This window comes from Lissotriton vulgaris, chromosome 4_1 (genome assembly GCF_964263255.1).
Source record: "Lissotriton vulgaris chromosome 4_1, aLisVul1.2, whole genome shotgun sequence".
NCBI lineage: Eukaryota > Metazoa > Chordata > Amphibia > Caudata > Salamandridae > Lissotriton > Lissotriton vulgaris.
The window spans coordinates 1172574928-1172602055 of record NC_141691.1 but is presented as its reverse complement, the minus strand read 5'-3'; the positions used below and the strand labels follow the sequence as shown (position 1 = coordinate 1172602055).

Below are 27128 nucleotides of genomic sequence, written 5' to 3'. Positions count from 1 at the left end.
CGTGTAAGTCATGCCAGTATTTTGCCAGATTTATTACGCCCTGCGTGGGCTCTGACTAGATACACCTTGTAATCAAAGTGATGCAAACTTCCTACCAGGGCAAATAGTTTCTCTTGCTCCTCCACTAATCTCAACCTACCTTCTGTGTTTCCTTAAGCCTGCGGGGTAGATTTGAGTACCCTCGCCTGCCGATGAATATCGATGTGTAACTGGGACCGTAAGCCTACCCCATTAGCAATGCAGCAACCCTGGACTATCACTTTCCAGTCCCACCTAGGTGGCCGACCCTGCGTTATCAAGTCAATAATTTAACATTTGTTTGCTCAACTGCACTCAAAAAGCCTGATCCTCGAGCGTGGCTTCCTGCAAAGAGCAATGGCCGCATATTAAGGCGGCTCTGCTGGAGCGCCCTGATACAGCCCCCAATATCCGTTAACAATTATTTGTTAGAGACACATAAGGGGTCCGCCTTGAAGCCACTCTGGGCCGTGATGCTGAAAATGTGTTGGTGAGCCGGACCGGGCTTCAACTGAGGAAGCAGCCCGAGTGGCCTAAGTTCTGCTGCAATCACCAGCCTTGCATGCCGGCTGCCTGATCCCGGCTGCATGAGTGGGGTTTGGGTCAGCCGCACAACGAACTTGGAAGACGAGGAAGTATCCCTGCCAGCTGGCAGGGAACGACCCCTATGCATCCGGAAGAGGACATTGGAGGAGTGTGAAGACACTTCATAGCTGAGCCCTAGGAGACGGACCACACCTTGGGGCCAGTAACGATGGGGCCATGGACTCACGGGTGGCACGGTCAAGAAGAGCGGGTCTTCCAGTGAGCGGGCAGGTGGTTTGCCCATGACAACAATAGAGGCAACACATTGCGATGTGCCACAGAGGCCAAGCCAGCTAGTGATGGAAGTCAAATAGCTTGGGGACCTGGCGGCTGGAAATCCGACAGGCGATCACTGACTGGCCTGGGGAGACGGCAGAGAGTCCCGCTCTCAGGGTTCCTTGGCTCCCTCTGGCAGACCCTGCGGCAACGTGAGGAACCGCCAATGACAGGGGCAGGGGCCCTCGCACCACTCAACAAACCAAACTGGACAAGTGCTCCTTCTCCAAGGGAGCAATGGCAGGACCCAAAACAGTGGCGGCAGAGCTGACTGCGACGACGCTGTATTGCTCTGCCGCTACTACACCCACGCTGCAGGACGTCATGATAGCTATTCAGGGGGTCAGGGTGGACCTAACTGGAAGAATAGACTCAATAACTACGGAGGTCTCGCTATTGAGGGCAGACCTACAGAATATGGGCACCCACGTGAAGGAGGTGGAAGGGATTATGCTTGGCCTGGTGACAAATACCAAACCCTACAACTACAGGTGACTACTGAAGGCAGCAACTAGACAGAGGCCAAGCTTAAAGACCAGGGGCCATATGTATCATAGTTCCGTTTTGCGAATTCCAAATAGCGAATTTTAAGGAATCGCTATTTGGAATTCGCAAAACGGTATGTATGTACAAAATCGCTTTTTTATAGCGATTCCTTACCATTCCTAATTTGCGATTAGCAAATTGCTAATCGCAAATTACCCATTAATTTCTATGGGCCAGGAGGCCCATGGGAATGAAGGTGCAATTTGCGATTAGCAATTAGCTAATCGCAAAATAGGAATTTTTTCAAGGGTGCAGGGGTGTCTCAAGAACACCCTGCTGCACCCCTGAAAAAGACATTTGGGGGCATATGGCGCACATACATGCCCTAAGGGCATGTATGGGCGTCATATGGCACCTTTTGGTTTGTTTGAAAAAAGCATTATTAAAAGAATTCGCAACTTAACACCAACTACAAGTTGGTGGTAATTTGCGATTCCTTAATGGCATATTTTGCATTTTTTTTCTTTGATACATTGCATTTAAGGAATCGCAAAATTTGCGATTCCTTAAGTGCAATCGCAAAATAGGAATAGCAATTTTTGCGATTCCTTATTTTGATGCAAAAATGTTTCATACATACCATTTAGGTATTTAGCATTCGCAAAGGCCGAAATTCGGAGAATTTCGGCCTTTGCGAATGCTAAATAGCTTGATACATATGGCCCTAGGAGTGGTGCTTCTGGTGCAACAACATCCGGATTATAGGGGTGTCTTAGGGGACTTATTTGTGGAGGAACTAATAACCAAGATGCTTCAGTCCAGGGAACTGTCCAACAATTTTTCAGTAGAACGGGTGCATCGTGTTCCGGGCACTCGGTTGAAACCCGGAGCCCCTCCACGCCCCATAATAGCGAGAATCTTAAACAACCGAGATAGGGATGTAATAATGCAGACTACTTGGATTGCCCTGTCGCTCCAGTTTGAAAACGCCACTATTGCCTTTTTTCCAGACTTCACCCTAAAGGTCCAGCTGCAACGGCAGAGCTTCTTGAAGGTGAAGGCAGTCCTGCTGGCAAAGGAAATCAAATATTCCATGCCTTTCCCCGCAACACTCCGGATAGCTGAGGAAGGAAAGGTTTGGCGCAGTCATGGGACTGGCTAGTTGGCTGGAGGATGATGGGAAAATCCCTGAAGAAATACAGAAGCACTGAGGAAGCGACCAACACCTAGACACGACAGGCCCCAGAACAAACGGAGGGACCTCCTCGGACAACAGACCACTTACAGAATTGCAGAGAGTGAATATACACACCGGGGCATCACATATAATCGCATAAGACCACTGAGTGAACCAAATGAATAGGCTGAAGGGAAATACAGAGAACAGACAATGTGGTGGTCCTGTGGACTGAAACTGCTTTGACCATGGAACTGTATGACTAATGAGCTCGTTCTATGTTCTGGGCTCTATAAACCTACCTAGGTATTGTATTACTGTTAGCGGAAAACAAGCACTCTGCAGGTTGGGGGTGGGAGGTTCTGAACCCATTGTGCCAGGTAGCAGGGAGGGGGGAGTTGGGTGTTTATAGGTTAAGTTGCCACGTTCAAGATAGCTCAGTTTTGCAGTAATATATAGGTTTTTTAGCTTTGCAAAAATGAAGAATTGGGGAGGTCTGCTGCAGTGAGGGTGGGTCATACACCCACCAAGATAAACACATATGTCCACATATCAAGCACACCTTGGGCCGCCATTGGGTGAAGGGATGAGCTCCTCAAGCTTCCCTGCTGGGCGCCTGCATGCCAGTGCCAATTTGAGAATATTGACCTGGAATGTAAATGGCCTTGGCCACAAAATAAAACACACTATGGAACTCCCTACCCCAATTTTTGCGTTCTGAATTGTGCTTTTTGACATTCCGTAAAGGAATTAAAACCTGGCTTTTCAATACCTAATCTTCTGGTCTGACGTTCCTCCCACCCTTTATACCGTTCAGTTTGCCTTAGCGCAGGGAAACCTCCGGGTAGCTGCGCGCTTAACAAATGTAATTATAAATAAAATAAATAAATAAATACCTCAATACCTCTGACGACACAGTCTGGATATATTATTGTTACAGGAGACACATCTAAAGGGTAATAATTGCATAGCTCTAGATAGGTGCTGATAGAAACTTCTAGCACATGCAGGGTTCACATCGGAATCACAAGGAACAGGGATACTAGATCGGACCGCCCTTCCCTTTGTACCTTGGAAGGTCTGGTGTGATCAGATTGGCAGATATGTGGCACTGACGGTGTGTGGGAGGGAAAGGTCATCAATGTATGGTCAGTATCCATAACACCATGCCCGCACTCTGTGCATTATTGCTAGAGCTACCAATGGGTATCTTGATTCTGGGCGGAGACATGCATGCTACAATGGACACCAACAAGGACAGAATGGGTATGGGTACGGAACCTCTGAGAGCATTAACGGACGCTCTCAACTTAACAGATCTATGGAGGGAACACAACCTCGAGGCCAGGCAATACACATTCTACGTTGTGCCCCATGAGGGAGACTCTCGCCTGGACTTCCCAATGACACATTCAACCAACGCGGGCTGGATCAGATGGGCAATTCACAAGGCGTGGGGTATATCATTATATAGATGTGCACATGAAGAGACCCAATAGAGACACTAGAGTGCCACCAAGACTGGACCCTTGCTTTTTCCTAGCTAAGCAAACTAGAGATAAAGTGAGAGAAAGGGAACAGCAATATTACTGTGAAAATGTCGGCACTGCAGATTCAGCATCCATATTGTAGGAAGCATACAAAACAGTGATAAGAGGGAATGTTCAGGCCACAGCTGAGGTTAAAAGGAAAGAACAGAGACTCCAATACGATACATAGAGGCGGGGATGGGGGCTTGATACCCAGGTTAAACACTAAACCTGAATTAAACAGCAGTAAATGAGGGACATAGCGGAGGGAAAGGCCAGGGCACTGTCCAATGCGACCCAGAAAAGACTATATGAGGTGGGTGACAAAGCCAATAAATTGATGGCCTGGCTGGAGAAAAGTGATGAAGAAAAAAGCTGGTAACTGGAAATTCGTACCCCGCAAGGGAAGCTGTGCAAGACAGCAGAAGACATAGTGCCAGCATATGCTGCACATTACAAGGAGCTGTATAAGTCCACCTCAAATAGATTGGGATCAGAGTGTGTTCATCTCCTTCGAGGGGCTAGAATCTCCACACTATCCTTGAGAGAGTGGGCAGACCTAGATAAAGACCTCACCTTCGTAGACACAGGGTGTGCCGTTTGGAGCTCTACAGACAGGAAAGGCGGTCGGACCCAACGGTACCCCAGTCAAATTGTATAAAAGAATGGCGATGTGGTGGTGCTGCATATGCTGAGTATGTATTAGGAAGCCCTTGAGCGAGGTAACCACCTGGAGGATCAGCTGCTGGCTCTATAGTGGTTATTCTGAAAAAAGGGAAACCCCCTCCCCCCGCCCCCCCCCCACCCACCCGGCAGATTGTAATTTATGTTGTCCAATTTCACTGCCAGCACCTTCCCCAGCAAATGTGCTGGGGAAGGTGCTGGTGACTGGACAAGTAAAGTTATAATGTCTGTTGGATATGGCCCTTTTTGCAGGGTTATCCCTAAACTTTTTGCTTCTTCCTCCTATTTTTTCCTGACCTGTTTGTTTAGGACTCTAGCACTGATTAGCAGTGGTAAAGTGCACAAAGTGCATATGCTCTCTGTGAAATTGTTATGAGTTGGTGTTTCCCTGATTGGATATTTGAATTACTTTTCAGTCCATAGTAAAGTGCACTGAGTGTGCCAGGGCCTGTAAATCAAATACTACTAGTGGGCCTGCAGCACTGATTGTGCCACCCACATGAGTAGCCCTAAAAAGGTAACTCGGACCTGCCACTGCAGTGTCTGCACACAGTTTGTAACTACCATGTCGACTTGGCAAGTGCACCCACTTGCCAGGCCCTAACCTTCCCTTTTTTTACATGTGAGTCAACTCTAAAGTAGGCCCAAGGTACCCCATTGGACAGGGTGCAGTGTATGTGAAAGGTAGGACATGCCCTGGTCTGTGTTGAATGTCCTGATAGTGAATTACTGCACATTTCGTTTTTCACTATTGCAAGGCAACCTGTTCCCATAGGACAGAATGGGGAGTTTGTTTATAACATCTTATAAACATAACTGGCCCTGGGAACAAGGTACAGAAATAAAGTTTAGCATGCCTGGACTCAGAAGCTAAAGGTCACAAGAGAAGACTCCACGCGATGGAGCCGGCCTGATCTACTCCTGGAAATTCCTGTTACACTGGGCTATCTGACCCGAATCATCTTACCTAATGAAATTGAAATGTCTTTTCACCTAATAAACGAATAAATCTAAATAAATATTGCAGTTTTTCTGGATGGAAGAACATAGATCTACTCAATATCAAGAAGAGTTCACCCCATTTGCCCTGAAGAAGTCCGTGGAGGATGAAACGCGTTGGCTACATGAGTGAAGAATCAAATAAAGACTAAACTTCAAAAAAAACATCCAAAGACTCTGCTACTGAACCTTTTTTCGTTTTTTTGACTTGTGCTCAATGACTATTATTATACAGATTCTTAAATACATTGATTTGTGTGCTGGATCATTTGTTGCAAAAATTGTATGTTAGAACAAGTTTCTTGTTCTGGGAGGTCTAGGGAAAAGAATCTCCGATCCGTGGCACCATACAAAAAAAACTAAGCAAGATACAGGATAGGTGCAATTGTGCTTAAAACCCCTTTTCCCACTTTCTTTCCAAATTGTCAGAAGCTAAAGATGCATCTTTTAGTGAAGGTGATTTTTTTAGGGCTCGCCTGGCGTTGCAGCGCGAAGCGCTGCTGCTAGCGAGCCTTATTGCCGTTGTTTTGCCTCCCCAAGTGGTACAGACCGGTGCACGAGCAGACACCGGTGTCGGGATTGTAAGCGGCACAAGAACAAACAAAACGCCACTATCCTTAAACGGGTGACCAGCAGAGACGATGGCCGATGATATTCCCCCTTCCTCCCCCTGACACAATTCCCAGCAATGAAAGTACTCACTGCTTGAACCTGTGCCCAGGGAAAAAGGGGAGAGAACAAAGAAAGAAGGAAGCGGAATGTTCTGCACTTCCAACAAGGACTGGTCAGATGTACAGCAGGGTTGTGGCGGGATTTGGAGTGCTGCAGGACAGGAAGACAAGAACACTACCATTAGAACCACTCACTGTGACGCCTACCCTCCCACCCCCCCCGACTCTTCACCCCGACTCACCAGAACTCCCAATCGATAAGGCCGGGACTCTCCCTGTCTACCAATTACGGCATTGGAGACTAAGGGCTGAAGAAACGAGTTAAATACACTGCTATTCAGACCAAAAGAAATAGTATTTATTTCCAGGAAATAAAGGTATAGTATTCCAAAGTACGGATAAACGAAAACAAAACAAAAAAAAGAAATCAAGTAGAAAGGAGTCGAGCCCGCTCTCCTAATGTACTTGCGATACTCCGGTAAATTCAGGAGGAAGGGCGTAGAATCACACTGACCACGCAGGCTCTTGATCGGCGTAGACTTCCGAAGACAGACCCACTGACCACGCAGGCTCTTGATCGGCGTAGACCACTTCCTGGCTCCTCTGAACGCACATTCAGACTAGGCTTGAGACGATATCCGGATTGTCAAGCACTTCCCTGTGCAGAGGAGGCGCTTAAATAGAAGACATCGCTCCCCTACATCCTGCGCCCCTTTGCCTTCTGGGACACGTAGTCTTTCCATCCGTTTCTCGCATACGCGAAGGACACCATTGCACGGCGATGTCTTCGCTTGAGGACGATCGCGACAACCCGTCTGTGAACGCTCGAGAGCCGCAGGGAACGCCAACGTGGACGCTCCCGGCGTCATGCTCCTGCCCTCCCGCGTCTCTTCTAAGGCACGCTCCAGGCCGACTTGTTGTGTACTCTGGTCGCCTGCTCTGTGCGGGGATAACTATTTGCATAATAATGCCTTCAGGGAGTCTAGTGCTGCACCGCCCGTGTCTGTGACCCGGTGTAGCAGGCTTTAATCATTTAATAATCGGGAGCCGAGCCGCGTCTGGGCAGACCTAGGGTGGGGCTGGTGTTCATGCATATATTCGGGGGGGGGGGGGGGCTCGTGCCATCAAAAGTGTGCGTGACAGAGGCGAAGCCGAGCGAGGAGGCATCCCAGAGAAGGTGAGTCTAGTGTCCTTGCAGTCAGTCACTTGGCAATCAATCATCACCCTCACCATGGCACTGGGCGGGCGTCACGAGCTGGGCCGGAAAGGTGCAGTCACAGTATTTCTTACAAGGGGGGCGGGCACTGGCTCTTCGAAAGTTTGCAAGCGCATCATTAACATCCTTTGGCATTTGACTTCCTTCAGGCTGCTTGGTCCGGTAACGCTCCGCTCCAGACTGCCTGGGGGCTCGGTTTTCCCATCACTGATTTCGTGGCCTTAAGAATTCCTATCTTTAATTATATAATTAGGGTCATCTGCAGCCCCCCCATCGGCGCCCCGCCCTCGGTGTCCTCACGCCTTTGGTCTCTGATGACGGAAGCATGACGCGTGGCTCTTTTCATCCAGCACCTCGAGGCTGACTCCCCAGAGCGCTGTAGTGATGCGTCATTCCTTCAATTCTAGTCCGTGTAGACGCAGTCTGATTACAGAACTCTGCCCCTCTTAGGCTGGCACGTGTGTGGGGGCGCAGCCCGTGTGCTCCGGGGTCGCATCTGTGGTGAAGCCGGTCTCCGCGGGCACCCACCCTTGGAGTTGGCCAGTCACGGGTCGGCTGGTGCGATATGCTGCTGCCACCTGCCCAGGTGAAACGTGGGGTCCCGAGAGCGAGGCGGGAGCTGCCTTGAGACCTTACTGTGTGCATCAGAGGGTGGGGGCGGGTTAAACTGCACAGAGCGAACGGACGAGGCGAGGTGGGAAGGGCTGAGGTAGGCACCCCCAGACGCTCCTTATCTGAGGCAGGCAGTGAGGCACTAGAAAACAATATCGGGTGCTAGTGTTATTCACTCAGTTCCGCAGAGCCGACTGGGCAAGTGGCTCGAAATGGAGGCCTTCCGTGTTCTAGACGTTTTGGGTAGAGACGCAGGACCCTAGCTTAGACAAGTGAATGGGAGGGATGCTGCTACAGGGCTGCTGATTTACACCCCTTTTCACGTCCCAGGGCAGCAGTTTAAACCTTTTCACGGTCTCAGGTAAGAGTTTAGACCCTTCCACGTTCTCGGGAGTGGGAGTTTGCACCCTTCCAGAGTCTTAGGCGGTAGCTTACTCCACATCCTCCCACGGTCTCGGGTCTCGTTGTCTTTATTTTTTTTTAGCTATTTGCTGGTCTCTCCATTTGTTCTTGGCCTTAACCACGTCAAAGCTGCTGCATATTCCCGCTGTGTGCTGCAATTTTCAAAATCCCATTGTTTGTGACAAGGTCAACTCGTCATAAGCACAGGGCAGGTAAAACCCATGGCGAGTTGACCTTGTCACAAGCATCGAAGGTGTTAATTAATGCCCTGTTAAGGACCTGTCTGCAAAATAAAACAACAGATTTGAGTTCGCCCTCTATGCCCATGTTTTCCCTAAATCTCTATTCACAGAGCGCCTAGAGAAAAAATGTCTTGGAAATGTAAAGTGCCTAGAAGCGAGTGGGGTCCAACAGTAAGATTTTAGGATTGCAGAGAAGATGCCAGGTTGTCTGGTGAGGTATCTGCATAGATGGATGTCTTCAAAAGTATATATATATATATATATATATATATATATATATATATGGGGAGAGGAGTTGGCCTAACGGCTAAGGCACTTGAACTCGGGAACCAGGTTCGAGTTTCAGTTTTCTGTGTTTCTGGGCAAATCACTTAATCTCCCATGCCTAACAAAAATTAATTTGTGTCCTCATGTAACGTAACTGGTGCTATGTAAAGCGCTCTGATACCCGATTCGGGTCAAGTTCGCGCTGCATAAAACTCAGCAAAAAAAAAAAAAACAATTAGGCAGAAACGCTGCGCGCGGCCACAGCTAATTAAAGCGATCAGAGGGCGGAAGCTTGGGTAAACAGAAGACACAGCGGCAGGCACCGGAGTCCAGTGTGCCAGCGGGGAAGAGAGCGGGCTGGGAGGGACGTGACGTTTGCTGGGCACCACCAGTGCCATTAAAATGCACCATTGAGCTGCATTGAATTCTGTGTGTCAGTGGACAATAACAGCAGGAAAAAGTCTGAGATGTCCCTATAGCATATATCTAACGAACAACTGTTCTAGTCCAGAAGAATATATGCCTCCAAGATAGGAATTGAGAGAAACCCTATTCTTTGGGTCAAGCTAACAACCACAATTACCGTGAACTTACTCATATATAGGTAAAACAACAATAAGGTACATAAGTCAATAATATTGACAATTGGTAAACATAAATTGGCAGAAAACAAGGTGTGCACACGGAAAAAGACGTCTTCACAAAATTGTAATTAAAAAATATATATAAAACATATATACGTTTATTCTGCTTCATGCAGTAGTTCGTATTCCATAATAATTACATACATACATAACAGTTAATACATCAAAATATTAGTTTAAAAAAAATTCTTTACACGTTCATGATTAAAAATTGTTCAAGAGTACAAATGTAACAGCAGCACATGTCCCCCGACATGAGTATTAGCCAACAGTCTCCCTAGTACTCGCACTGATGTAGAGCTCCTGGAAAATAAGAAACGTCCTTGTAAATCAACACAGATACTCCCACGTTCTCTGAAAACGCAGCCGCTTTTTAGTCAAGTTGTACATACCTTGTTACTTTCTGTGTTTGAAAATACCACTTTTAGAAAGTAGGTATTTTCTTGCTCAGCCATCCTGTGTGCCTCTGCTAGGATGTGTATTGACTGTCTGGCTTTGGGATGACTGGGCTGAGGAGGAACCGTGGCTCCAAAGAGTTTAGATGGGTCAGGGATGGGCTGAATAGACATGCATTAGGCTGCATTCAGAGTAGTGGGAGGAGTTCTCACTAGCACCTGAATGCGCCTGGTTTGTATTTAGAGTTGTGGGAAGAGTTTCCATTGCACCTGAATAGGCCCTGTCTGCCTTTGACAATGCGGTCTCTGCCTCCTGCTGGGAAGCTGCATCAGAGAGGCCAGAACTGCTTCTGGCTGGGCACAGACACTCTCTGCCGGAGAGGACAAAGGATTTATGGCTATAAAAAGTGGGTCCCAAATCCCTGAACTTTAGAACTGTTTTGGACCTAGAAGACTGCCAAGAAGAAGAGCTGGAGAAGCTGTGAGGAGGAACTACCACTTTGCTCAGTGCTTTGCTGTGTTGGCCTGCAGTAGCTGCTTCTGTCTTGGGCAGTGAAAGGACAGGACTAGACTTTCTGCAATGTATTCTTGTGAGTTTCTCCAAGGGCTTGAGATAGAGCTTGTTCCCTGTTCAAGAAGTCTCAGGAACAGCAAAGACTTCCAGTTCTTCTACCCTCAGCACTGGGAACTGTGTTTTTGGTGCTGCAACAGAAGACAAAGCAACCTGAGGCCGTCTATGACGCCGCTGCTGACTCCGTGTCCTGAAGACACCGCAGCGGGCACTGCCGCAATGCCACACGGAAACCCTGGTCTCACCGACGACACCTGCTGATGCCGCCACTGAGCTGCTGCTTGCACCGTGACCTGTGGGCACCCCACTCTGCAGCCCCTCGCTTCACAACATCACCTTGGTGTCCCCGACGACGACGCTCCATGCCGAAATCGACCCTCTACCTGTACCATGGTCCGAGGGCACCGCTTGTAAAGTTGCACGACACACAGCCCTCATCCCGCACCGAAGCCTTGGCCTACCGACTCTGGCGCAATCGACTCCAGTTAGTCAGCCGACGAGGCGCTTCAGCAATGGTGGCGCAGCTGCTTGCACCATAACCTGCCAGCACCGCGACAAGCACCGCATCACTTCGCACCCCGAACCTGGTCTCACTGATGACGCCATCTGACGCTGCCACAGAGCCGCTGCTTGCACTGCGACTTGAGGGCATGGTATGCCTCACTGCTGCTGTACTTCACACCTTAGCACTCGACACCTGCCGATGCCAGCGCTCCTGACTTCAACCGCGATGAGTTCGATCTACAACGTGTGCGACTTCAAGGGCCCTACGACTCCTGCACTGACCTCAGGAACTAAAGCCTGCAGACGCCGTGCTTTTGGAAGCTCAACGAGAGGTCGCCGACGCCCTGCATTTCTAAAGGTACTGTTTTACAGGTCTTCCCGACACCGTAGCGGGCCTGCGACGCCACAGTCAGCCAGAACTGTTTGGATTTGTTTGTTCACAACGCCGTGATAGCCGCAGAGGGAGCTATTTACTTCAATTAACTGTTTTCAAGGGTATTTTGATAACCAAAGATTTCTAAGTACTGTATTGTGGATTTTTATCATTTTTGGTCATGTCTTAAGTATTTAAAAATATTGGATATTTTTCTAAACTTGTCTGGAGTCTTTTTGTGGTGCTTACACTGTATTACTGTTGGTTATGTGCAAATGCTTTACACACTGCATCTAAGATAAGCCTGACTTCTTGTGCCAAGATACCTAGGGGTTGAGCAGAGGTTATATCTGAAAGAAACACGTTAGTGTTAGATTCCTTACCTTAGAATATCCCCAGGTGTCTGTCTGGATCCGGAAACTTTTGCGTAGCAGTACCCCTGCGCGTCGGTAGGCGTCGTCTGCAGGCGTCCCCTGCGGCTCCGCGTCCGTCGTCGGCGTCGTGCGCCGTGATGACGTCGCTGGAGTATATAGACGCCGCCTCCGCGCGCTGACGTCAGTTCTTCTTTTTTCCGCGCCAGTAAGCGCAGATCCGAAGAGCAGTACTCCGGTCTTTTGACCAACTTTGTTCAACTTCTATCTCTTTTTGGTGCCTGGTAGGATGCCCGGTTTCAAGAATTGTGACGGGTGTGACCGCACGATGTCGGGCACGGACCATCACCGACTCTGTCTCCGGTGCCTGGGCCCCGACCACGACGTGGACGCCTGCGTCGACTGCCGGGCTCTCACTAACAAGGCTAGACGGGAGCGGTCCCGCAAGCTGCTTGAGCTCCGGGTGTCGGCCCCGCGTCGGGAGCGGTCTCGGTCCGGCCGGAGGTCGAGGGAGCGTTCGAGGGAGCGGTCGCGGAGCCGCGCCGAGCGCTCCGGAAGTCGTCACCATTCGTCGGGCTCATCAGGTAAGAAACACAAGAAGTCGGGGCGTCGTCATCGTACCCCCGACTCCCCCCGCGCGACGCGGCCGGGGGTTCGGGTGACCCCAACCCCGCGGCTCCGCGAGAGTCGCCGGCGCGGCCTGCCCCATACCCTCCGGTCCCTGGGCACGGTGCGACGCCTGAGGAGATTGAGGCGTTCCTCATGGCCATGAGGGCGCTCAGTTCTCCGACGGGGCCTACGGCGCCTTCGGGCCCAGTGCTACCGTCCGGGGGCCCTAGCGGGTCGGGTGTCCCTGACTCGACGCCATTGGGTGCTCCAGCCCCGGTGCCGCCGACGGCTCCGACCCCGGCGCCGCAAGGGCCTTCGGGGTCGACGCCGGCTGGCCTTCCGGCTGGCCCGGCACCGATTCCATCGGGGTTACCCCCGACGCCGCCCCCGCGCGGCGCCGGTTCTCCTGTGCCGGCTCCGGGCGGCGCCGTCCCCATTCCCTCCCCGAATCCGGACGCGGAGTCGAACCGGCGTCGATCGACGCCGGGCTCGACGCCGATGGGGCCTGTGAACCCCGAGGAGCCGGTCTACATCGTTGACTCCGAGTATGGAGATGATGAAGAGTACGGGGAAGGTTGGGAGGGGTCTGAGGACCCTCTGTCACGTGAGTGCCAGTATGACCCGGACTGGACAGGTGATTTGGGGGATGCCAGTGGTCTGGACGACTCTCCTAACCCTGGCTTTGTCTCTCCTCCTTCCGTGGCGCCGGAGGAGGGAGCTGCATATTCAGTGGTGCTGATGAGGGCTGCCAAGGCCTTACACCTTGAGCTCCCCGTCGCGGCCGTGAGGCCTAACATCCTCACTGAGGTCTTCAAACCGCAGTCATGCCCACAGGAGCCACTGCTGCTGTTTAACGAAGCCTTGTCAGACGTTCTGTTGGGCACGTGGTCCAGGCCAGCTTCAGGTTCGCCTGTTGATCGGAACGTGGCCAACGCCACCGTCCTTGTCCGGACGACCCCAAGTTCCTGTCCACCCACCCCACCCCCGAGAGTCTGGTGATCCAGGCCTCTACCTCCCAGACCGCATTCCCGTCGGCCCCGCCCGATCGGGAATCCAAGAGGTATGACCAGTATGGTAAGAAGGTCTTCTCATCCCTGAGTCTGGGACTGCGGTCTTGCAACACCGCATGCCTCTTGGGCCGCTACACCCACTCTGTGTGGGACACGGTCGCGGAACTGCTGCCTGAATGCCCCATGGAGGTGCGGGCGAAGCTCGGCAAGGCTGTGGCAGAGGGCCGAGACGCAGCTAAATATTCCATACGGTGTGGTCTTGATACGACCGACTCGCTGGGCAGAGCTATGTCAACGACGGTGGCGATTTGTCGCCACGCCTGGCTGAGATCCGCCAACTTTTTGGCAGACGTCCAAAATGCCTTGATGGACATGCCGTTCGATGGCTGTCGCCTCTTTGGTGACAAGGCGGACCACGCGCTGGAACGCTTTAAGGACTCCAGGGTCACGGCCAAGTCCTTAGGTCTTTCGACCCAGCGCCAGCAAACGGGTTCGTTTCGCTCCTTTCGTGGCCAAGGAAGGGGCGTCCCCACACGTGCTGCCAGCCACGCGCCGCAACAATCCTTTCAACGCGGTGGCGGCCGTGGAAACCGCCGTGGCGGCGGTCGGGGTCAACGGCGGGGTCAGGCCACACCTCCCCCCGCAGCATCTGCCTCCAAATCCTCCTAGTACGTGCTTTCGGCCCCATGTGACGCCAGTGGGTGGCAGGGTTCGCCATCACCACGCTCACTGGCGCACAATTACGTCGGACAGGTGGGTGCTGCCGCTCGTCCGAAGGGGCTACTCCCTCCCCTTCGAGACTACTCCTCCAGCCATGCCACCGCAGAACCACCGTGTGTCGGGGGACCACTTGACACTTCTGCAGGAGGAAGTTACGGCCCTCTTGGCCAAGGGGGCCATCGAGCGCGTTCCTGGGCCAGAAGTAGGGCGTGGTTGCTATTCCCACTACTTTCTGGTACCCAAGAAGGACAAGGGGGGCCTACGTCCTATCTTGGATCTACGGAACGTCAACGGCTTCCTCCGGAAGGAGAAGTTCAAGATGTTGACTTTGGCTCAGGTCTTGGCTGCTCTAGACCCGCAAGACTGGATGGTAGCGTTGGACTTGCAGGATGCGTATTTTCACATCCCCGTCCTGCCGGCCCACCGGCGTTACCTGCGGTTCACGGTAGGACAGGAGCACTTTCAGTTTATCGTGCTCCCCTTCGGCCTTACCAGCGCCCCACGGGTGTTCACAAAGGTGATGGCGGTGGTCGCAGCCCATCTGCGCAGGTTAGGGGTTTCAGTCTTCCCCTACCTAGACGACTGGTTGTTGAAGGCGGGCTCGCCCCAGACAGTCGTCCACCACCTTCAGATGACGGCAGACCTCTTGCACGACCTGGGGTTCTCCATCAATGTGCCGAAATCACACCTGTGTCCCTCTCAAAAGCTCCTTTTCATCGGAGCGGTTCTGGACTCGGCGCAGTTTCGGGTTTATCCTCCGGAACGGCGGGTCCGGGATATACAGGCTTTGATTCCCATCTTTCAGCCGCTATCCCGGGTTTCGGTCAGGTTGATGCTGCGGCTGCTGGGGCTGATGGCTTCCTGCATCCTTCTGGTGCATCACGCCCGGTGGCGGATGCGGGCTCTGCAGTGGGACCTGAAGTTTCAGTGGGGCCAGCATCAGGGCAACTTGTCCGACCACGTCTTGATCTCGGAGGGCACTGCGAGACAACTGCAGTGGTGGCTTACGGACCGCGATTGGGTCAGAGGCAGATCCCTCTCCCTTCCCCAAACGGAGCACGTTGTCGTGACGGACGCGTCCCTCCAGGGCTGGGGTGGCCACTTGGGAGAGGCAGAGATCAGAGGCATCTGGTCTCCGGCGGAGTCCCGGCTCCATATCAACCTATTGGAGCTACGGGCGATTCGTCTAGCACTGAAGGCATTCCTCCCCTTTGTCAACGGGAGTGTAGTGCAGGTGTTCACCGACAACACCACCGCCATGTGGTACTGCAACAAACAGGGCGGAGTGGGGTCGTGGACCCTTTGCCAGGAGGCTCTGCGCCTCTGGCAGTGGCTGGAACGTCAGGGCGTGACTTTGACGGTTCAACACCTGGCAGGTTCTCTGAACGCCAGGGCGGACGAACTCAGCCGTCGGTGCTCGATGGATCACGAATGGCGTCTGAACTCGGACGTGGCGCAAGGCCTCTTTCTGCAATGGGGAGAGCCTTGGTTAGATCTATTCGCCACAGAAGAGAACGCGCAATGTCATCAGTTCTGCGCGTTGGAGTTTCCAAGACGGCACTCGCACGGCGACGCCTTTCGGCGCGAGTGGAGTTGCGGTCTGTTATACGCCTTTCCGCCTATACCACTTCTGCCCAGAGTGCTGAAGAAGATCAGGCGCGACCGGGCCCAAGTTATCCTTGTGGCTCCGGACTGGGCTCGAAGGTACTGGTATCCCGAGCTACTCAGCATGTAGGTCGGTCCCCCGATCCGCCTGCCCCTTCAGGAGGACCTTCTGTCGCAGCAGCAGGGGACGGTCCTCCACCCGAACCTGTCCAGTCTCCACCTCCATGCTTGGAGATTGAGCGGCGGCAGTTGAGGCCATTTGACTTGCCTCCTGAAGTCTGTGATGTAATTCTGGCAGCCAGGCGTCCCTCCACTAAGTCGGTATACGCCTGTCGGTGGAACAGATTTGTGGCATGGTGCACAGCAAAGGCTGTGGATCCTCTTTCTGCCCCTCTTTCAGAGGTTCTTCGTTTTCTTCTTTCTCTTGCCCAGCAGGGCTCTGCTCTGGGCACTATCAAGGGCTACCTTTCGGCCCTTTCCGCCTTTCTAAGGCTTCCTGATCAGCCTTCTTTGTTCAAGTCCTCTATTGTAACGAGGTTCTTGAAGGGCATCACACACATGTATCCTCCTGTTCCGTTTGTGATGCCTCAGTGGGACTTGAACCTGGTTCTAACCTTTTTGATGTGTGCTCCCTTTGAGCCCCTTCATTCTTGTCCTCTCCGTCTCCTGACTTTAAAGACGGCTTTCCTGGTTGCCATCACCTCTGCCAGGAGAGTGAGTGAGCTCCAGGCTCTTTCTGTCCAACCCCCTTTCCTGTCCATTCATCCTGACAAGGTGGTTCTTAGGACTAGACCTTCTTTCCTGCCCAAAGTAGTTTCTGCTTTTCACATCGGGCAGTCCATCACCCTCCCTTCCTTCTTCCCGCCTCCGCATCCTTCAAAGGATGAAGAGCGGCTCCATCGTCTGGACCCAAAACGTGCGCTTTCATTTTATATGGATCGCACACGCCAGTTCCGGGTGGATGACCAACTGTTTGTTGGCTACGTGGGTGCGAAGAAGGGACGGGCGGTGTGTAAACGGACCATCTCTCGGTGGGTCGTTCTGTGCATCAAGCGTGCTACTCTTTGGCTCGGAAGGAGCCTCCTGTTGGGCTGAGGGCCCATTCCACTCGGGCCACGGCTGCTACTACTGCCCTGGGCCGGGGAGTCCCTTTGCAGGACATTTGCCAGACGGCTACGTGGGCCTCGCTGCACACCTTTGCGAGGCACTACTGCCTGGACAGTCAAGTCCGGAGGGATGGCTTCTTTGGCCGTTCTGTCCTCCAGGACTTTCTGGTGTAGGATTGTATTGGTTCGCAGACCCACCACCGGGGTTGGTATTGCTGGGGTATCTATTCTAAGGTAAGGAATCTAACACTAACGTCTTTCTTTCAGATGAACAAGTTACTTACCTTCGGTAACGATATATCTGTAAGAAACATTAGTTAGTGTTAGATTCCTTACCGAACCCACCCATCCTCCCCGTTCTGCGAACTGATACCTAGGGTTAAGGACATCCCTTTCAGGGCCCTAGTTTCAAATGGCACCAGTGTTGGTTCTCTCATGGCTCTGCGTTTTCTGGCGCGGAAAAGCTGTGTACAAAGAACTGACGTCGGCGCGCGGAGGCGGCGTCTATATACTCCAGCGACGTCATCACGACGCACGACGCCGACGACGGACGCGGAGCCGCAGGGGACGCCTGCAGACGACGCCTACCGACGCGCAGGGGTACTGCTACGCAAAAGTTTCCGGATCCAGACTGACGCCTGGGGATATTCTAAGGTAAGGAATCTAACACTAACTAATGTTTCTTACAGATATATCGTTACCGAAGGTAAGTAACTTGTTCTTTAGGAGTGTAACTCGCTTATCCTGGCTAGGAAGAAGGGTCCCTACTTGGACAAAAGTGCAAACCCTTGCCAACTAGAGACCCCCCATTTCTAACAATGTCCATAATACACCCTGATCAATTGGGTTTTATGCCACATAGAAGCAATCGGCTTAAGTTAAGACGTCTATACGGGATAATGCATCCTACGACTCAAAGGCCAGAAGAAGACGCTGTGCTATTGTCATTAGACAACCGTATGGTGTTCGAAAACCTTGAATGGCCATACTTTTTTGTGGTGCTAGAAGGGTTTGGATTGCCCCAGAGGTCTGTGCCTGGGTTTCTTCTCCTGTATATGAACCCACTGGCCAGAGTGAGGGTGAATGGAGTGGTATGGCACCCCAGTAGCTCTTCATAAGTGTACAAGATAGGGCTGTCAGCTCTCCCCCATGATTTTTGCATTGGCATTGGCACCCATTGGCATGTGGGTCAGAGGTGACCCACTGATACGGGGCATGTCGGGAGGGGATGGATGGGATGAGAAAATATCACTATATGCGAACGATATACTACTATACATCACAAACTCAAAGTCCTCAGTAGCCGACTACTCCATATATTCAATTATTTGGGGGGTGCTCAGGATACCAGATAAATTGGGACAAATTCCTTCTCTGTGTGCCTGGTGGCACCACACCGGCTTTTCCATCCAGCACAGGAACACTAGTAATTAAAGACAAATTCAGGTATTTAGAAATTGTCATCTCAAGGACAGATACTGAATTCCTGAAAGACAACATATTCCCTCAACTACAAAGGCTCAGAAGAAATGTGGTGCACTGGAGACAGTGGACGTGCGCAGCGGGCGCGCCAAAGGCAAGCCCGTCTGCGCCCGTCCGCACCATAATGCGCCCAGTGCCCAGTGACTATGTCTCTGGTACAATGGCCCCTCGAGCCACACAGATCTTAAACTACTCGGCAAATACCTTGCAGGATATACAAGCTCACGAAAGGAAAGGGCGGGTGGGAAACTGTAACCAGTAGGCACCACCGGCGCAGGAAGGGCAAATAAGTTGTAGGTCCTGTCAGTTTCAAATGGAAGCCCCAGTTGAGGGCTTTATAAGATGGGAGGAAACTTCACATCCTCATACCAGGAGAGAGAGTCTACAGAGCCTCCTGATGTGTAACGTTAGATCCCTGGTGAAACATTCATGTGAGATATGGGATATGCTTGATACTTATAACCCTGATCTGTGTTTCTTCACAGAGACATGGCTAAGTTTGGCGAGCCAACCAGCAATAACTTTGGCCATCCCGGAGAAATATAAGTTTATACATCTTGACAGAGAAATAAAAAGGGGAGGAGGGATTGCCATTGCTTTAAAAAAACATCTGACAGTGAACTGGATATCAACAATCAGCAATGATTGTTTAGAATTGGGGATTTTTAAAGTCACAGTGTCCGCATCGGATGGATGGTATGGTGCCTTAATCTATCGGCCCCCTGGACCAAAATTCATGTTTACTGATCGCTTGATAGAGCATATTTCTCTGCAGGTATTGGCAACAAACAGATTTATTCTGCTGGGAGACTTTAACTTTCATGGGGAAAACCGGTCCGACCCGGAAGTAAATAAACTTTGATCCGCCCTAGAACTAATGGGATTAACATTAAGAGCAGAAGGTGCTACACACATAATATAGACCAGCTTCTGTGCAAGGCTCCTGTACTCCTCCTTTGGACTGATCACTTTTTGGTCGAGATCAGGGTGCAGCATTTAAACCTACACACAGCCAACCGACCTGTTCATACAGGCGCCAAGCAGGGGAGGAAATGGCATAAACTCACAGCAGAAGCCTTTGAGGAGGTTTTTCCCTTAGGATGCACTATGCACGTCAGTGAAGCAGGTGCCAAACTGGAAACCTTTAACTCTGCCTTGGAAACAGCATTGGACACCATCATTCCCACACAGTGTCCTAATTAGGCGGGCATCTGCCCCCTGGTATACCAGGGAATTAAAAAAAGAAAGAACACGCTGTAGAGAACTGGAAAGAAGGTGGAGGGCAAATAAGACTAATGACAATAAAGTACTGTAAAGACAGGCATTGGCCAAATATCATTTGAATTTGAAAGGGGCTAGGCGGCTGTTTGTAACGACTCAGATAGAGAGCGCTTCCAACTCTTGAGCTTCTTGCGACTCCGATCGGTGCCGTAGGGATGCCTGGTTTCAAGCATTGTGATGATTGCGACCGCACCATGTCGGTCACGGATCCTCACCGCCTGTGCCTAACTTGTCTAGGCGTCGACCACGACGACGAGGCCTGCCCCGACTGTCGGGCCCTCTCGAGGAAAGCCAGGCGGGAGCGGTCCCGCAGGCGGCTCGAACTCCGGCAGTCGGCCCCGCGCCGAGTGAGATCCCGGTCCCGGTCCCACGGGAGGTCGAGGGACAGGTCGCGGGGACGGAGCCGTCACAGCTCCGGGAGTCGGCACCACTCCTCCGGGTCCAAATCGTCAGGTAAGAAGCACAAGAAGTCGAAGAGACGTCATTGCTCTTCTGACTCCCCCTGACGCTCGCGCGATGCGGCCGGGGGTTCGGGTGACACCGCCCACGCGGCTCCTTCGGAGTCGCGGGCGTCTCGTCCCGCCCCACACCCTCCGGTCCCTGGGCAGGACGCGACGCCGGAAGAGATTGAGCGCTTCCTCATGGCCATGAGGTCCCTTTCTCCTCCGACGGGCTCCGCGACACCTTCGGGCCCAGCGGACCCATCTAGGGGCCCTAGCGGGTTGGGTGCTTCGACCCAGACGCCGTCGGGTGCTTCGGCCCCGATGCCGCTGGCGCCGCAGGGCCCGGTGCCGCAAGGCCCCACGATCCCGACACCGCCGGTGCCTTCGGGCCCGGCGCCACCTTCGCCTTCGGGCCCGTTGCCGCGGGACGCTGCTGGGCCTTCCTCGGGCTCTGGATCGTCACCGGTGGACATTACGACCCTACCCCCCCCGGCTTCGGTCCGTCAGGTGTCACCTCCGGCGCCGCTACCGACGCCGCTTGGCGATTTCCACTTCTATGAACCGACCTCATTCAATTACAACCCGGAGTCTCAGGAGATGGGTGAAGAGGAGGATTGGGAGGGGTCTGAGGACCCTCTGACCAAGGAGTGTCAGTCTCATGAGGACTGGGCAGGAGACCTTGGGGAGGCCAGTGGCCTGGACAACTCTCCGGACACTGGGTTTGTCTCTCCTCCTACCGTGGCTTCGGAGGGGGGGCTACCTATGGTGTGGTGTTGACGAGGGCTGCCAAGGCTGTGGGCCTTGAGCTCCCCGTCGCGGCTGTGAGGACTAACCTCCTCACAGAGGTCCTTAAACCGCAGTCATGCTCGGCTGAGCCTCTGCTGCCCTTTAATGAGGCCTTGACCGACGTTCTTTTGGGCACTTGGTCCAGGCACGCTACAGGTTCGCCCTTAGATAGGAACGTGGCCAGACGCCACCGCCCGGCTCCGGGCGACCCATGTTTCCTGTCCTCCCACCCCCACCCCCGAGAGTCTGGTTATCCAGGCCTCTAATTCCCAGACCGCATTCCCGACGGCCCCGCCGGACAGGGAATCCAAGAGGTATGAGAATTATGGTAAAAAGATATTCTCCTCCCTTAGTTTGGGACTGCGGTCTTCCAACACCGCATGCCTCTTGGGCCGCTACACCCACTCTCTGTGGGAGACGGTGGCGGAGGAGCTGCCAGAGTGCCCGTTGGAGGTACGGGCCAAACTCGGCCAAGCCCTTGTGGAGGGCCGGGATGCAGCCAAATATTCGATCAGGTGTGAACTGGATACCACCGACTCGCTAGACAGAGCGATGGCTACGACAGTGGCGGTGAGACGCCACGCCTGGCTGAGATCCGCCAATTTTTCGGCAGATGTCCAGAACATTCTGATGGACATGTCGTTCGATGGCCGTCGCCTCTTTGGCGACAAGGCGAGTCACGCGCTTGAGCGCTTTAAGGACTCCAGGGCTACGGCCAAGTCCTTGGGCCTCTCGGCCCCGCGCCAGCAAACGGGTGCCTTTCGCTCCTTTCGTGGCCAGGGAAGGGGCGTCCCCACACGTGCCGCCAGCCACTCGCCGCAGACTAACATCCAGCGCGGCGGCGGCCGTGGACACCGCCGTGGTGGCGGTCGGGGAAACAGGCGAGGTCAGTCCACACCTTCCCCCGCAGCATCCGCCTCTAAACCCTCCTAGTCCGTGCTTTTCGGCCCATGTGACGCCAGTGGGTGGCAGGGTTCGCCATCACCACTCTCACTGGCGCACTGTCACTTCGGACAGGTGGGTGCTGCAGATCGTCCGGAGGGGCTACTCCCTCCCCTTCGAGACGACTCCTCAAGCCATGCCACCGCAACACCACCGCTTATCGGGGGATCACTTGGCGGCTCCTGCAGGAGGAAGTTTCGGCCCTCTTGGCCAAGGGGGCCATCGAGCGCGTTCCTGCGCCAGAAGTAGGACGTGGTTGCTACTCCCCCTACTTTCTGGTACCCAAGAAGGGCAAAGGGGGCCTACGCCCTATCTTGGATCTGAGGAACGTCAACGGTTTCCTCCGGAAGGAGAAGTTCAAAATGCTGACTCTGGCTCAGGTCTTAGCTGCCCTAGACCCAGGAAACTGGATGGTAGCGTTGGACTTGCAGGACGCGTATTTCCACATCCCGGTCCTGCCGGCCCATCGGTGTTACCCGCGGTTCATGGTAGGCCACGAGCACTTTCAGTTTACCGTGCTCCCCTTCGGCCTTACCAGCGCCCCACGGGTGTTCACGAAGGTGATGGCTGTGGTCGCAGCTCATCTGCGCAGGTTAGGGGTCTCAGTCTTCCCCTACCTCGACGACTGGTTGTTGAAGGCGGGCTCGCACCAGACGGCCGTCAGCCACCTCCAGGCTACGGCGTATCTCCTGCACCAGCTGGGGTTCTCCATCAATGTGCCGAAGTCACACCTGTGTCCCTCTCAGAAGCTCCTTTTCATCGAAGCGGTTCTCGACTCAGCGCAGTTTCGTGTTTACCCGCCCAAACAGCGGGTTCGGGATATACAGGCTCTGATTCCACTCTTCCGGTCTTTATCCCGGGTTTCGGTCAGGTTGACGCTGCAGCTTCTGGGGCTGATGGCCTCCTGCATCCTTCTGGTGCATCACGCCAGGTGGCGGATGCGGGCTCTGCAGTGGGACCTGAAGTTTCAGTGGGCCCAGCATCAGGGCAACCTGTCCAACCATGTCCTGATCTCGGAGGGCACTGCGAGACAACTGCAGTGGTGGCTCACGGACCGCGATTGGGTCAACGGCAGATCCCTCTCCCTTCCCCAACCGGAGCACGTAGTTGTGACGGACGCGTCCCTCCAGGGCTGGGGAGGCCACATGGGAGAGGCGGAAATCAGAGGCCTCTGGTCTCCGGCGGAGTCCCGGCTCCATATCAACCTTTTGGAGCTGCGGGCGATAAGTCTAGCACTGAAGGCATTCCTCCCGTGTGTCTGAGGGAGTGTAGTGCAGGTGTTCACGGACAACACCACCGCCATGTGGTACTACAACAAACAAGGCGGGGTGGGGTCGTGGACCCTTTGCCAGGAGGCTCTGCGCCTCTGGCAATGGCTGGAACATCAGGGCGTGACTCTGATGGCTCAACACCTGGCAGGTTCTCTGAACGCCAGGGCGGACGAATTTAGCCGCCGGTGCATGATGGATCACGAATGGCGTCTGAACTCGGACGTGGCGCAAGGTCTCTTTCTGCAGTAGGGAGAGCCTTGGTTAGATCTATTTGCACCGAAGAGAACGCGCAATGTCATCAGTTCTGCGCGTTGGAATTTCCAAGGCGGCACTCGCTCGGAGACGCTTTTCGTCGTGAGTGGAGTTGCGGTCTGTTGTACGCCTTTCCGCCTATACCACTTCTGCCAGAGTGCTGAAGAAGATCAAGCGCGACCGGGCACAAGTCATCCTGGTGGCTCCGGACTGGGCAGGAAGGTACTGGTATCCCGAGCTACTCAGTATGTCAGTCGATCCCCCGGTTCGTCTGCCTCTTCAGGAGGACCTTCTGTCGCAGCAGCAGGGGACGGTCCTCCACCCAAACCTGTCCAGTCTCCACCTCCATGCTTGGAGATTGAGCGGCGACAGTTGAGGCCATTTGACTTGCCTCTTGAAGTCTGTAACATCATTCTGGCAGCCAGGCCTCCCTCCACAAAGTCGGTATACGCCTGCAGGTGGAACAGATTTGTGGCATGGTGCACAGCAAAGTGGATCCCCTTAATGCCCCTCTTTCGGAGGTTCTCCTCTTTCTTCTCTCTCTTGCCCAGCAGGGCTCCGCTTTGGGCACTGTCAAGGGCTATCTCTCAGCTCTTTCTGAGGCTGCCTGATCAACCCTCTTTGTTCAAGTCCCCTATCGTTAATTGATTCCTGAAGGGCATCACTCATAAGTTTTCTCCTGTTCCCTTCGTGATGCCTCAGTGGGACTTGAACCTGGTTCTTACGTTTCTGAGTGCGCTCCCTTTGAGCCACTTCACAACTGTCCTCTTCGCCTTCTTTCTTTGAAGACTGCCTTCCTGGTAGCCATCACCTCTGCCAGGAGAGTGAGTGAGCTCCAGGCTCTATCTTGTAAGCCTCCTTTCCTTTCAGCCCATCCGGACAAGGTTGTGTTACAAACGAGGCCCTCCTTCCTACCCAAGGTAGTCACGGCCTTCCACATTGGGCAATCCATCACCCTGCCCACCTTCTTTCCGCCTCCGCACCCCTCGAGAGAGGAAGAGAGGCTTCACCGTCTGGACCCAAAACGTGCGCTCTCATTTTATTTGAATCGCACACAACAGTTCCGGGTGGATAATCAACTCTTTGTTGGATACGCGGGCGCTAAGAAAGGGAAAGCGGTGCACAAGCGGACCATCTCCCGGTGGATCATCTTGTGCATCCAGGCGTGTTACTCCTTGGCTAAGAGGGAACCCCCTGTTGGGCTGAGGGCTCATTCCACTCGAGCCAGAGCCACTACAACTGCCTTGGGCCGAGGTGTGCCCTTGCAGGACATTTGCCAGGCGGCTACGTGGGCCTCGCTGCACACGTTTGCGTGACATTATTGCCTGGACAGTCAAGTCCGGAGGGATGGCTACTTTGGCCGTTCCGTCCTCCAGGACTTTCTGGTGTGATTATTTGTTCGCAGACCCACCACCACGGAGTTGGTATTGCTGGGGTATCTATTCTAAGGTAAGGAATCTATCACTAACGTGTCTCTTTCAGATGCACAAGTTACTACTTGTGTAACGATATATCTGTAAGAGACATTAGTTAGTGATAGATTCCTTACCGACCCACCCATCCTCCCCGATCTGCGAACCGATATCTAGGGTTAAGGTCATCCGCTTTCAGGGCCCTAGTTTCATGGCACCAGTGTTAGTTTTTGGCATGGCTCTGCGCTTCTAGCGCGGAAAAGCTGTGTCTAAGAACTGAAGTCAGCACGCGGAGGCGGCGTCTAAGTACTCCGACAACGTCATCACGGCGCCCACGACGACGGACGCGGAGCCGCAGACCACGCCTACCGACGTGCAAGGGTACTGCTACGCAAAAGTTTCCGGATCCAGTCTGACGCCTGGGGATATTGTAAGGTAAGGAATCTATCGCTAACTAATGTCTCTTACAGATATATCCTTACACAAGTAGTAACTTGTGCAACAGGCAAAATGCAAATGACTCCACCCGCAATGCAGAGATCATCAGATTGGACTGCCAGAGTAGGGGAATGTGTAGTGCCCTCCAGAGCAGTGAGTTTCTCAGCAGGTTTCAAGAAGTCCTTTTGAGTAAAGCCAAGGTCCACCAATAGGGCATAACTTTCCCCTCCAGACGCATCTATGGCAGCTAAGAGTTTATCAAATTTGTCATCCATCCTGAGAGGCCTCTCCTGCCAGCGCACTGCTTGATTCTCTTTTTGGAGGCGCCTGATGGTGCATTTTCCCTGGCCCGCTGTGTGCACCCAATGACAACTAGGGAAGGCGAGGGGAGAATAACCAGAGGATCAGCCACTGACCTCCACACAGCCCCTCAGCAGCACTTGTCATAGCATCTCACCACCCAGACAGAAGGGCCCGACCCGGAATAGCGCAGGCTACTCATTGAAGGTCCAAAAGAGGGTGGTGGGTAGATTATGCCAGTTCCTGCGGTTGGCAAAGGGCACTGTAAACAGATAGTAAGTGGCAAAGTATCCAGGGACTGCCCAGATTTAGGTACTAAGTAGAGTCTTGAATCAGTGCCCAGTTGAGTGGCAGAGATGTAGAGTGGCTATTCCCAGGTTCCCCCGCACTTACTCCAGGCAAGCAGGGGCACCCCCGACGCTCAGCACCAGTCCTTAACGAAAAGGGGTGCCCAGAGGCCCGTCACTGCAGCAAGGAGGCCCCCACTCCTCTCACAGGGCCGGCAGGTTCACTCACCTCTGAGCAGCCCAAGCCCCACCTGGGCCCTCAGAGTGCAGCTGCTAAGTGGGAGCGTCCTCCCCTCAATAGTTTTTATGAACCCCAGGTAACAACCAGCCCCTGGCTGTGCACCCTCCAAATCCAAAGGAGGAGTGTGAGGTTGTCAAAAGTCTGGTGCAGGCTGTGGTAGGGAGCGATGTGGCTGCCGCCGCTAGAACAGAGCCTCCATTTTGTTGTCACCGGAGTTCAGGCGTAATGATGTCTCTGGGTGGCGGACCGATATCACAGTAGCCTAGTGGGCATCAAAGGGCCTCTCCGGGGCCCATGGTCATCCACTTCCACAATATATGCCCACCATCAGCCAGTGCAGTTTCCCTGGATGCAGGGGAGCGTTGTGCACATGCCACCAGAACAGCAAAGCTACCATATTAATTCAGCCAGATGCCGGCCACGATGGAAACTCCAGGGCAGCAGACTTAATTAAAAAAAAGGTGGGAGGGTGTTCACTCTTATCCCTGACTTCGCTGTCCCGCTTAGGGCGGCAACCAAATTCCACATCAGGTGCACGGGCCACTGAAGATGGGGGGAACTTTTGACCTGCAAGAACTGTTGGATTAATCACAGACCTCCTAAATTATTTCTATGATGCTCCTGACTCAACATTGACGCAATCTTTAAAGTTTGTTTTCTCTAAGAAATTTCAAATGTGGATCTGTGTTTTCTTAATAACTTAGCAGTATAGTCTTTCTGCCATATGACCCAATAATGCCATAAAAGGAAAGAGCTGTAACTTTATTATTTGTTGTAGTATGCATGCCCGACTCCAAGTAAGATTCCAAGTATGATCAAAGCTTTTTAATGCATAGATAAGAACACATTGTACGAAAATGGGCTAGCATTGACATTTTATTCATTACATGTTATACAATTATTTTCTTAATATTGAATGTA

The 27128-nt window shown here is 52.9% G+C and overlaps 1 protein-coding gene across 8 annotated transcripts in view; it reads left to right on the top strand.

Annotated features, from left to right (window-relative positions):
* RELCH (RAB11 binding and LisH domain, coiled-coil and HEAT repeat containing) overlaps positions 1–27128 on the top strand; it is an 853871-nt gene that overhangs the window by 557935 nt on the left and 268808 nt on the right. The window lies entirely within an intron of this gene.